The sequence below is a fragment of the Protopterus annectens genome, chromosome 5.part1, assembly GCF_019279795.1.
Source record: "Protopterus annectens isolate FY-2018-M chromosome 5.part1, PAN1.0, whole genome shotgun sequence".
Lineage (NCBI taxonomy): Eukaryota > Metazoa > Chordata > Ceratodontiformes > Protopteridae > Protopterus > Protopterus annectens.
Window position 1 is genome coordinate 146,858,286 of NC_056736.1, and position 11,184 is coordinate 146,869,469.

An 11,184-nucleotide genomic window follows, 5' to 3' on the forward strand; every position below is an offset into this window, starting at 1 on the left:
GCTTTTCTGAACACTTACCTAAACTCTTTAATCTAAGCCTCTCCACTGATTACAGTCCTAAAACCTGGAAAACAGTTACTGTAATGCTAGTACACAAGTGTGGCCCAGTCATGGACCCTTGTAACTATAGATCCATTAGTCTCACTCGCATCAAATGTAAACCCATGGGGTGCATTATTTCAGGCTTCATTAATCTGGAAATTGAGAATCTCTCAACCCTGGAACCTCATCAATTTATCTTTATCAAAGGATGGTCCTGCCTTGTTAATTTTATTAATTTCATTGAAAAGGTAACTAAATCAGTGGATAGTGATTATGCAGCACATACAGATTATCTAGAACTAGCCAAGGCCTTTGACACTGTTCTGCATGCAAGCATTATTGAAAGACTTGTAAATCTGAATACAAATCCTTATACTGTGCTATGGATAGCTAACTGGTTGCCTGACAGAACTCATGTGGTTAGAGTATCAGGTGCCACTTCTGAAAGCAAAACAGTTACCAGTGGTGTACCACAAGGCACAGTTTTGGGCACTCTCCCAGTTGGCAGGCCTTTAATCTAGCACTTCTGGCCTATGGTTAACTAAATTTGCAGTTGACTGTAAATTAGGTGTTGTTCTTCAATCTTCGTCTAACACAGTTTAGACCACATTACCACATTTTCTCAAGTTAAATGTAAACAAAAAGTAGCATTGCTTATTGTGGTAAGCAAAACTATTTCACTTACTGTATAGGAGATGCCCTTCTCCAATCAGAGATGTTACTTCTTCTGCCTTACACCCAGTATCTTCTGGCTTCTTCCATGAAACTAAATTCTTAAACTGAATTAATCAGGTAACAGGAGAATCAGGCCCTTACTAAATAAGATGAGAAAAAATGATCTTCTCTGCCAAAATAGTTTGGGTGTATTGTTTATAGGGCTTTGGTGTCATCAGCACTATTACAGCTACCTTTGATTCCTGGTAAGGGCTGTCAAGGCATCTGTGCGACAGTTTTTGCGCAGATCTATAGTCCTCTCTCTTTCTCTTTCTCTTTTTCTATCGCTCTCTCTCTCTATCCATGATTCTTTGTGCCTCTGTAGGTATCTTGAGAGACAAGCATTTTCAGGAGAAGTATTGATCATTGCACAGTTGTGGGATCACTAGTGTGCATATCCTCAGATTTTCCCAGGTAAACCAAATAGCCAAGGTACCAAGAATTTCCCATCCCAGTTATGGTGTGACTTTAACAATGTATGTATAAATAGCAGAATGTGGGAGGTGCAGCCCCCCCATATCCCCATATTGGTAGTGCGGGGGGGGGGGAGGTTGCCCTGCTACAAAAGTATTGTGTGTGCATGTATGTGTGTGTGTGTGTGTGTGTGTGTGTGTGTGTGTGTGTGTGTGTGTGTGTGTGTGTGTGTGTGTCTCTGTTTGTGTCTGTATTTGTGTGTTTGTTTTTAGTTTAGAATGTACACATTTGGGAGTTTTGCTCATTTTTGCTTGCAGTTGTGTGAGGAATTCACAAATGTGTTCACTGCTTGTCAGGAACCCATCTATCTTTCTAGCTATGCACATAGAAATACTTTTGCTGCATTATTTGCTTCCTATTTCCAATAATAATGGACTATGACTATGCTTACTTTGTTTCTGATTCCCTTATCAGGCATTACTTGTGTGTTATTTTGTTTTAAGACATCCTATAAAATGTGGCTTGAGGTCAGATTTGACAAACTGGAAATATCAGTTACTCTTTGTCCTACTTTTATTTGTCATGTTTGGAGTGCTAATGGATGAAGCAGGGCAGACCTGTCTTCTCTTTTCTAATTAATTAGTATGAGGTTGGTTAGAGTATCTGTAATTAAATGATAGAAACACTGCCTCCAGCATGCCTTGCATCTACTACTAGTGCCCAAAAGTTTGGCTGTCCTGAAGTACTGCTCAAGTAGGTACATTTCCATGTTACTCCAACCATCAGTAGTGCCTTCAACACATCTTACTGAATGTCGTCCACATCTGCAGTCTTGTGAGTACCTAGGACTCTGGAGACTGGCTCTGATACTTCCTTTTTAATTTCTCTTTATGCCATTTTTTTTCTCCTAAATACTGTTGAGTTCAGGTATCTCTGTGCTTGCACACTATGCTGCCTCTCACTGTAGCTCCCTTGCTATGGCAGGCTCCCTAGTGTGACCTGCACTGGGAGGGTCTTCCTGGCAGGACAGCACTTGCACATGGAGGGCCCATTTGCTGCATACACAAGCTCTATGGGATGTACCTGCTCGCATTGCAGAACAGGATGGGCTATTTTATGTCTGAGTTAGGGGTAATCTGTGGTATCAGTCCCACATAATGCTGAAAACTGTCCTTTAAACTGTGTGCTATGTGGTCCATGAAGTGCAGCTAGAAGTTATGCCTTCCTGACCACAGTGGCCATGCCATCTCTGCTCTCTCATCCACCAGAGCTTGGTGATCTTCCTCTGAATGCCAGCATCTGTCAGGGCTCCATAAAAAGATCTGCGTAATACATTCCCTCCCTCAGGCTGGATACACTAACTCTCCCTTGACTGTACTGTCAAGCTCCTTAACCCAGAGCCTCATCTGTCGATGCTACTAGTGCAGAATTCTTAATTTCTTTTTAATTCTGGCACCCACTACACCAGCCATAGATGCCCCATTTTTTATTTACTTTAAGTTCATTGACTTTTGTCTGCTATTCACATTCCCCATTATGATCATGTGTGCTCTGTGAAATGATTCTCAAAGTTGTTTTTTTTTTAAAGGTAAGGTGATTTAACTTCCTTTCATCATTACATAACATGTTTTTTTTTTTTTTTTTTTTTTTTTTTAGTATCAGCCACTGCGTAAGTAATGAATTTGTAGAAGATCTGCATACGAAGTCCTCTATACCAGAAGAGCAAAACACCAATCAGGACATCTCAATGCTTTTAAACTTTCATGGCATTTGTTAATGGTGTACATTTTAAAGTAAAGCTAGCCGATGCTATTAGTGGGGATCTGTGTCTATATGCATGTATATATGTACATGTATAGCTATCATCTATCTATCTATAAATAGATACAGATATAGATACACACACACACACACACACATATATATATATATATATATATATATATATATATATATATATATATATATATATACATACATACATATATAGATGTGTGTGGGGGGGGTCATTTACAAAGTAGAACAGATAGAGTACCCTCTAACATAATGAATATTCCTAATGAAAAAATCTAAAGAGGCAGATAAGATTTCATTAAAAACAGATCACCTATCATAAAACAGATTACTTTATGCTTGTCTGACAAGATTCTAATTTGCATGATTTACTGCAAATTAAAGACCTGAAACATAATGCCAGCCAGCCATTACCATCAATAATATTTGTAGAAAAAAATCAAAGAATGATGCTACAGACCATTAAGATAAGTCCCATTTTAGCAGTGCCCTTTAACAGAACTCATTTACTGAGATACACAAAGCTTCTGAATTATTATACAAGGCTTACAGAGGTTGAAACACAAATTTATATTATATAACACAGTACAAAAATATTACTCCAATAAAATTCCAATTTCATCATGCCATTAAATCAACACTGTCAGTATGTGCCAGCTAGAAATTATGCTAAGCGGTTCTGTGTCAATGTTTTCTTAATGACATGACTTGAACAAGCATTTAAGACTGCCTTAGCTTGTTTCCACAGCTTTAACCCCAAACATTTTGTTATTATAGAATCAGATAAGGTTTCCAACAGCAACAGGCCACAGTGAACTCTGGGTAATGTGAATCACATTATATTAGTTCTTTTAATTTTCTATTTCAGAACACAGATGTGCAAGCCTCTTTTTAGCCCTAAGCCTTTGTCTGGTAGCGTAAATACATTTAGTTCAGTTAATACAGCTTGAAAAATCACTGTCAATGAAAAGCACATGTAAAAATCATTTCCAGTTGTACCATGCTGTTAAATCTACTGCTGGGTTGGTCTGAGAACAGTTTAAACAACACATTAAAAATATTAGACTGTGTTACAGTATCCACAATCTAATTTTCCGTGGAGAATTAGATTTGTGCTGTCATTTGCAATAAACTTCTCATACTGTACAGAATATCTGATGGATTTTGGCCTCTTAAAGCATACTGTTTCCGGGACAAATATTTTTACCTTAACTGTTACAGCATGATTTTAAGGAAGTGAATTTACATTCTGTATTACTACCTTTGATAATAGCCTCTACTTATGCACTGTGATGCTAAAGAAGGAATTACTCACATAAAAAAAAACTGACAATTGACATAAAACAAGCAACTGAGTCTTGTGAGTCTTAAAAAGTTAACAAGTTATACATGTAAGAAATGAAATAAAAATATTACTATCTAATCTGCAGCATGAAACTCCAGTTCCTAGGCAACATACACTTGGCCTCGCTAATATTTAAAATGAGTCATATTTACCAATGCAGCTCATCACATCTATCTTATCCTAGTTGACTCACATACTGAATCACTGGGTGATGAATCAATTCTGTTGTACTTGGGAGGCACAGCCATTGTTCATTTTCATAAGGTAGGTAACGAGGAAACATGATAAAGCACAGTTCAGCAAACATCTACAAACCAACAGGTAATCTCCTCTATACAGAGCTTCTCTTATCTTAGTAAGCTTTACACACAGAATGGTTAAGATGTGATTATTTGTGTTACGACATTTAGTATGTAGTTCATATTCCCCATCACCAGCCTGGACATTGTTTTCACCATTTATATGACAGGTGGTCATACCTCTCAACCTCTTAGCAGAAGAGATCTGGACAAAGTCTAAAATAATGGGTGACAAGAGCCTAAAACAGAGACAGATTTTAAATATTGCTCTTAGAAAGTTGCTAGAATTACAGGATTTATGTTAGCATGCATTTTCTGAAGGATATGAAGTCTAAAACTCAAATGTATGTCATTTACTGACGTAAAGCCTCATTGATTTGCCAGAAAACCACACATTTTACGAGGGACAGACCAAAAATATGAAGCAAAAATCTTGACATTCTGCAAAAAATTAGCCATTGAGAGGTGTGCAGGATTGCTAAGCTTAGTTCATACAGCTAACTCAGAAGAAAGCAGCTTAAGAGATGTGCAGGGCAAAAATAATGACCTAGATATGAAACTTTGATATTGACTGATGCTGTTTTATTCCTAATGTACCCAGTATTGTAGTCTGCTTCAAACAATAGCTAAATGACTCTCTCTGTGTCTCATGGCTCTGGTTCCAATCAGTACTGATATGCCAGAGTAAATAAATCCTTCAAAACATCAGACATGGAACCTTCAGTGGTCTCATTTCTGGAGCCATGGGGTTTGTTACTGTTTCAGCTCCTTAACATTTATACATCAATAACCATTCTTTTTGAGGACAATACATTGATCAAGTTCCACCAGCCATTTCTCTGATATGCTCAGCCAGTGCATAACTTATGAAAAAAGTTCATTGTCTACAACTACATATTGTCTATAGTGCAATTAAATAAACAGACAGGGATACACATCCTTTGTTCATCATTTCTTACATAAGTATTATACCTCCATTTTAGTTTTACACTAACAAATAAAACTTTATTCCTGGTGTCTGCGAGTATATTTTAGACATCCTCCGGAACTACATATTGCATTTTTACTCATAGATGTACTGCCTATCCAAACAAGTTAGAAAGGTAATTGTATACATCACAGGTTCAGTCACTCCTTTACTTATTCACCATCTCACTGATTTGAGCTCCTGCCATTGATACTCTTCCTTTTTGTAGATGTACACAAATTGGGGTTGGCATAATGGTTAGGGTATTTACCTCACAAGCAGGAGGAACAGAGTTTGACTCTCCCCAAGGGAAACTGACTCGGCTTAAAATAACTCACAAAGGTAGCTAGCTAAGTACTTACCTGTAAATATATATTTAGGGTGGGAGGTTGACATGATGGTTAAGGAGTTTACCTTACAGACACAAAGTATAGAGTTTGATTCTAACATGGGGTAATTGGCTAGGCTAAAAATGGCCCATAAGGGCAGTTAGCCTACTACCAACCTATGAACTATGAACCCGTGTTCCTTCTTTTAACAACTACTGTGTTCTAACATCTAGGATATTCTATGAGCATTTGGCCACTTATAACCAGCAGAGATAGCAATTATACAACTGAATTGTTTAGCAGTATAGTCTCCCTTTCCAATCAAAGTCTGTAGAGAAACCACAAACACAATTATACACTACAAATCTATAAATCTCCCAATCGTGCACATCCAGACAGCAGGCACTTATAGGTTAAACCATCTTATATATTTTTTTATTTAATCTCTCTCACCTGACACTAGTCAACAAGCATTACACATATATGTGTAATAACTAACTAAATAAATAAAAATTAATACAGTGCTGTGTCTGTCACTGCAGCAGATTAGAAAAACAAGAAAAACGTTAAAATTAGTTCCAGGTGAGCAACACCAGCTTGGCCTATTTGCAGTTGTTTTCCTGCTGCTAGGGCATCTTTTTGCCTTTACTGCATTCTATACTTAAAATGAGGAGGTGTTTTTGCATGTCCAGCGTTCTCTGTGATGTATCACTTTGCTGTCTGTTGTTTACAACACGTCTTGCGGTACTGGCTCACCACTCTCTTTCTCAGTCACATGACATGACTACCATTCATTTCTTTGAGCTTGAACCCCTCTACTTGGATCAGAGCTTCTTGGGCTTTTGCAAAAGATTTAGTCCATGATGAAAAAAAAAAACACCTTGAAAAAATTAAACTAAACAAAAAATATCTTGCTTCCACATTTTGGATAACATAGCAGGCACTGTCACTACTTGTACATGCATAACTAGCAATTGTATATAAATACTGTGCTTATAATAAGATGAAAATAACAGGAAAGACAAACACATCTATTGTGCAACTTTCATATTTTACCAATCGTGTATGCAACATTTGTTTGTGTTTACATCATCTCAATATAAATGTCATGGGACTGCAGAATATTCTGATTTACTATTTTAGAAATGCTCAACATGTATGCAGTTATCATTTATATTTATCAGCTATATTACAGGTAAGTGGAGTGGACCACCAAAGCACTTTTCAGCCATGACCTAGTTACAGTAAACCTTTACAATTAAAATATCAGTCAGAAATAAAATTGCAGTCAGAATTATAACAAACACAAAAAATACCAACCATAGAAATAAGCTGCAAGCTGTGCAATACATCTGACAGTTGTGACTGAGTATTATTGGTAACTGATTAACTAAAAGGAAAGCACACCTAAGTAAAAAAAAAAACAGTCAAGAAAAATATCCCTAACATACAGCTTTAAATATATTAATACATATTACAATCAACCAGCATACCATGAGATGCACATTAATCTCATGGTGTGCTATAAAGTAAACAATCTGTATCTATGCTTTATTTTGTATTATACAATGGCAACTTGGAAAACCTGAGAAATGGGCATGCTGATTGGCCAATCCAACCAGCATGCACATTGTAAATCCAAAGTAACCAAACTAAAAAAGTCTGGCCGCTAAAGTATCATGCAGCCACGAATACAGTATACAGAATTCATAACCAACATTGTCCACAAAATGATCCTCTCACTAAATTAAAACTTCCTTTCTGTAGTTTTCTGCAGCAGTCATGGCCAAGCAAAATAACTCTCTCGCTATAATGAAATGACACAATAAAACCAACAAATGAAAACCTTCAACTCATTAGTAAAGCGTAGCCTTAACCTCTGGTAAACTCCCAAATGTAAAAGCAGTCACCAACAAATGCAGTTACAGCAATGTCACTACGATTAATAAACCAACATGACCCAAGCAGTAGCAGATCTTACATCTTTACAGACTTCAGCTTGCCAGCTATAATAGATTTTCCCCAGCAGCATTACTTTTGTAATACATTTCTCTGTACATAAAGCATTAACATATTAAAAACAAAACACTTGTAGCAGCGTGAATTCTAATCCAACCATTGATACGCACTCGGCCGTATATTAACACAGAGACCACATTGCACTCTGTTAGTTTGCCTACGATAGCTACACACAATTAAAGGAACCGTAAAAGGTATGCATTAAAACTAAAGGCAGCACATCCCCTCCCCTCCAAAAAAAGCACTCGCCTCCATTTAGCTCCACTATTCCACGAGCTGTACAAGTCAGGACAACACACCATACGTAACTTCCACAACCAGCATATTCCTTCAAAAAACACCACCATCTAGTGAACAATTAATAAAACTACATTAAAGGATCTTTTTAAAAGTTGATGTGCATTAAAACTGGACCAGATTTCTAACATAACTATAAGTTAATAAAATATATCTGCACATGTTATCAAGTTCTAAAGTACTTAAACTGTATTTTACCCAGCACCACCTAGCCCTGTTTGATAACATCCCTTCAAAAACCTGCACAAGCCTTCTTAAACACAAAGACTACAAAGTCAGACAGGAAAAAACACCAAAATGAGAGACACCATACATAGAAAAAAAAAATGGATGTAAACTTTGAACTAATAAGTGATACTGAAATTGAAGAAATATTTAACAACATACCAGAAACCAAGATGAAACCATCAACAAGCAAGGAAGATCTCCAACTACAACAGGAGGTACTACAGCATAACACGTCCCATAGAGAAGACAACAGTGTGACAAATCATACACTTCAAAAAGGTAAAAAAAAACATTAAAAGCCTATTCCACACAAAAACCTAACAAAAGACATGCAGAAAAAAACTCCTAAAGAAATAGAAACACTAGAATTAGAAAAAGAAGAATCAAGTACAAGAAAACAAACACAGTGGGCTGTAAACATATTTCAAACAAACACAGTGGGCTGTAAACATATTTCAAAACAAACACAGTGGGCTGTAAACATATTTCAAAACTGGCAAAAACAAAAAACAATACAACATAAACTTGCACACTATTAAACCAGAAAACTTAAACACAATACTTTGAGAATTCTATGCTACAGTACGTAACAGAAAAGGAGAAGAATATGTAATAAGTGCAAGAAAACAAACACAGTGGGCTGTAAACATATTTCAAAACAAACACAGTGGGCTGTAAACATATTTCAAAACTGGCAAAAACAAAAAAAAAATACAACATAGACTTGCACACTATTAAACCAGAAAACTTAAACACAATACTTAGAGAATTCTATGCTACAGTACGTAACAGAAAAGGAGAAGAATATGTAATAACTGCATTTGTATCCTTACGTGCAGGACTTAGATATATAAACAACCCACCATTAAATAGAAAGATTAACATAATAAAAGATATACATCTAACAAATGCAACGTATTTAAGTCAGTAATTAAAAATTACAGGAGGCAAGGAAAAGATACAGCAGAACACCATCACCCACTCACAATACAAGAAATAACACAACTGAGAAACAGCCAAGTACTTTCCCCAAACACAGGAGACGGACTCGTAAGAAAAGTCTGGTTTGATATACAGCTACACTTCGCACGACATGGGAATGAAGGAGTACGATACCTCACAGATGACAGTTTTACAATAAACAAAGATATAGATAGCACAGGATATGTAACAAAAAAATTTAACGAACATACAAAAAAAACACAAAGAACATGATGATGTTACAAAACATTTGCTAAGAGGATTCATGTTTGAAAACTGCACAGACCCTTTATGTCCTCTAAAAAGTTTCAAAAAATACTTACAAAAAAGGCCACCTAATACAAAAGAACTGTTCCTCCACCCAAAAAGACATCAACAACATGTACTTGACCAAATGGAAACATCAACACAACTCATGGGAATAAATTATCTTTCAAACATGTTACCATAAATCTGCAAACAAGCAAACCTATCAGAGATACACAAACCACTCTTTAAGAGCAACAGCAGTGACATTACTGTCACAATTAGGGAGGGAAGCACGACAAATAATGACAATGACAGGACATAAAACTGAAAAATCGCTACAATCCTATTACCAACCATCAGTAGATAAATTTAAAACATGGGGAAAAATAATATCTGGAGCACAACAAGAAACACCAAAAAATCCAATACATGAAGATAATATCAATAATACAATAGACAATGGACCAAGAAAAAAAAATGAAACTCCATAACACAGAACATCCATACCTGGAAAATGAACCAGAAAAACCATAAGACAAACAACAAATTATAAACCATGGAACAATAAACATCTACAACATAGAAACCCAACAAAATAAGTAAGTAAATTTATATTAAAACCATATATATATATATATATATATATATATATATATATATATATATATATCTATCTATATATATCTATAACAACATAAAACTAACTATAAACACAATCTCTCATTACAGGTACTACACTAACAAGAGCTTAAGCCAACATATGAGCATAGACAACCATCAAGTCAGAACCAATACAGAAATATAAAAGAAACTACAACATGAAGACATACCAATATTTTTAAAACTATATCTACTTATATAATTATTTCCTAACGTCTCTTGAAAAATTGATAATAACTTGTATTTAAATTAAAACAGAAATAAACAATAAACGCAAACTGAAAGTGTGGACTATTTTATCTCACAAAAAGTGGAAGAATACAAAGTAAAGCAAACAAAAACCTAAATAACAACAACAACAACAACACAAAGATAACACAAAACAAACTAGCACCATTGTATAATTGCAATAACCCATGGCTGGGTGTGGTTAATGCTGGCTTTACCTATGGTCAGCTTAGTTTGGTCACGAGGGCGAACGCCAACTGTGGGTAAATCCAGCATTACCAATACCCAGCCATGGGTTATTGCTATATTAATTTGCATCAGCAGTATGAAGGTTATCCTAGTCAAAAGAAACATAAATATTTCCATAAATATGCAACAATCAGTAGCAGATTCTGAATGTATTATAATCTTAAGGCACCCTACTGCATATTATCAGAAGGACTAAAGCTGAGCTACATGGTGATGGACACAATTTTATTTTTTACCCAGAGTAGAAAAAAGAAATGTCATAACTCAAAAGCTCTTAAATTTTACAAAGCAATGGAGGTTACATGCATACAATTTGATAAAGGTGATTGAGAAGGGGCCTTTGAGTTTAAAAATGAGAAATGAGCAGTT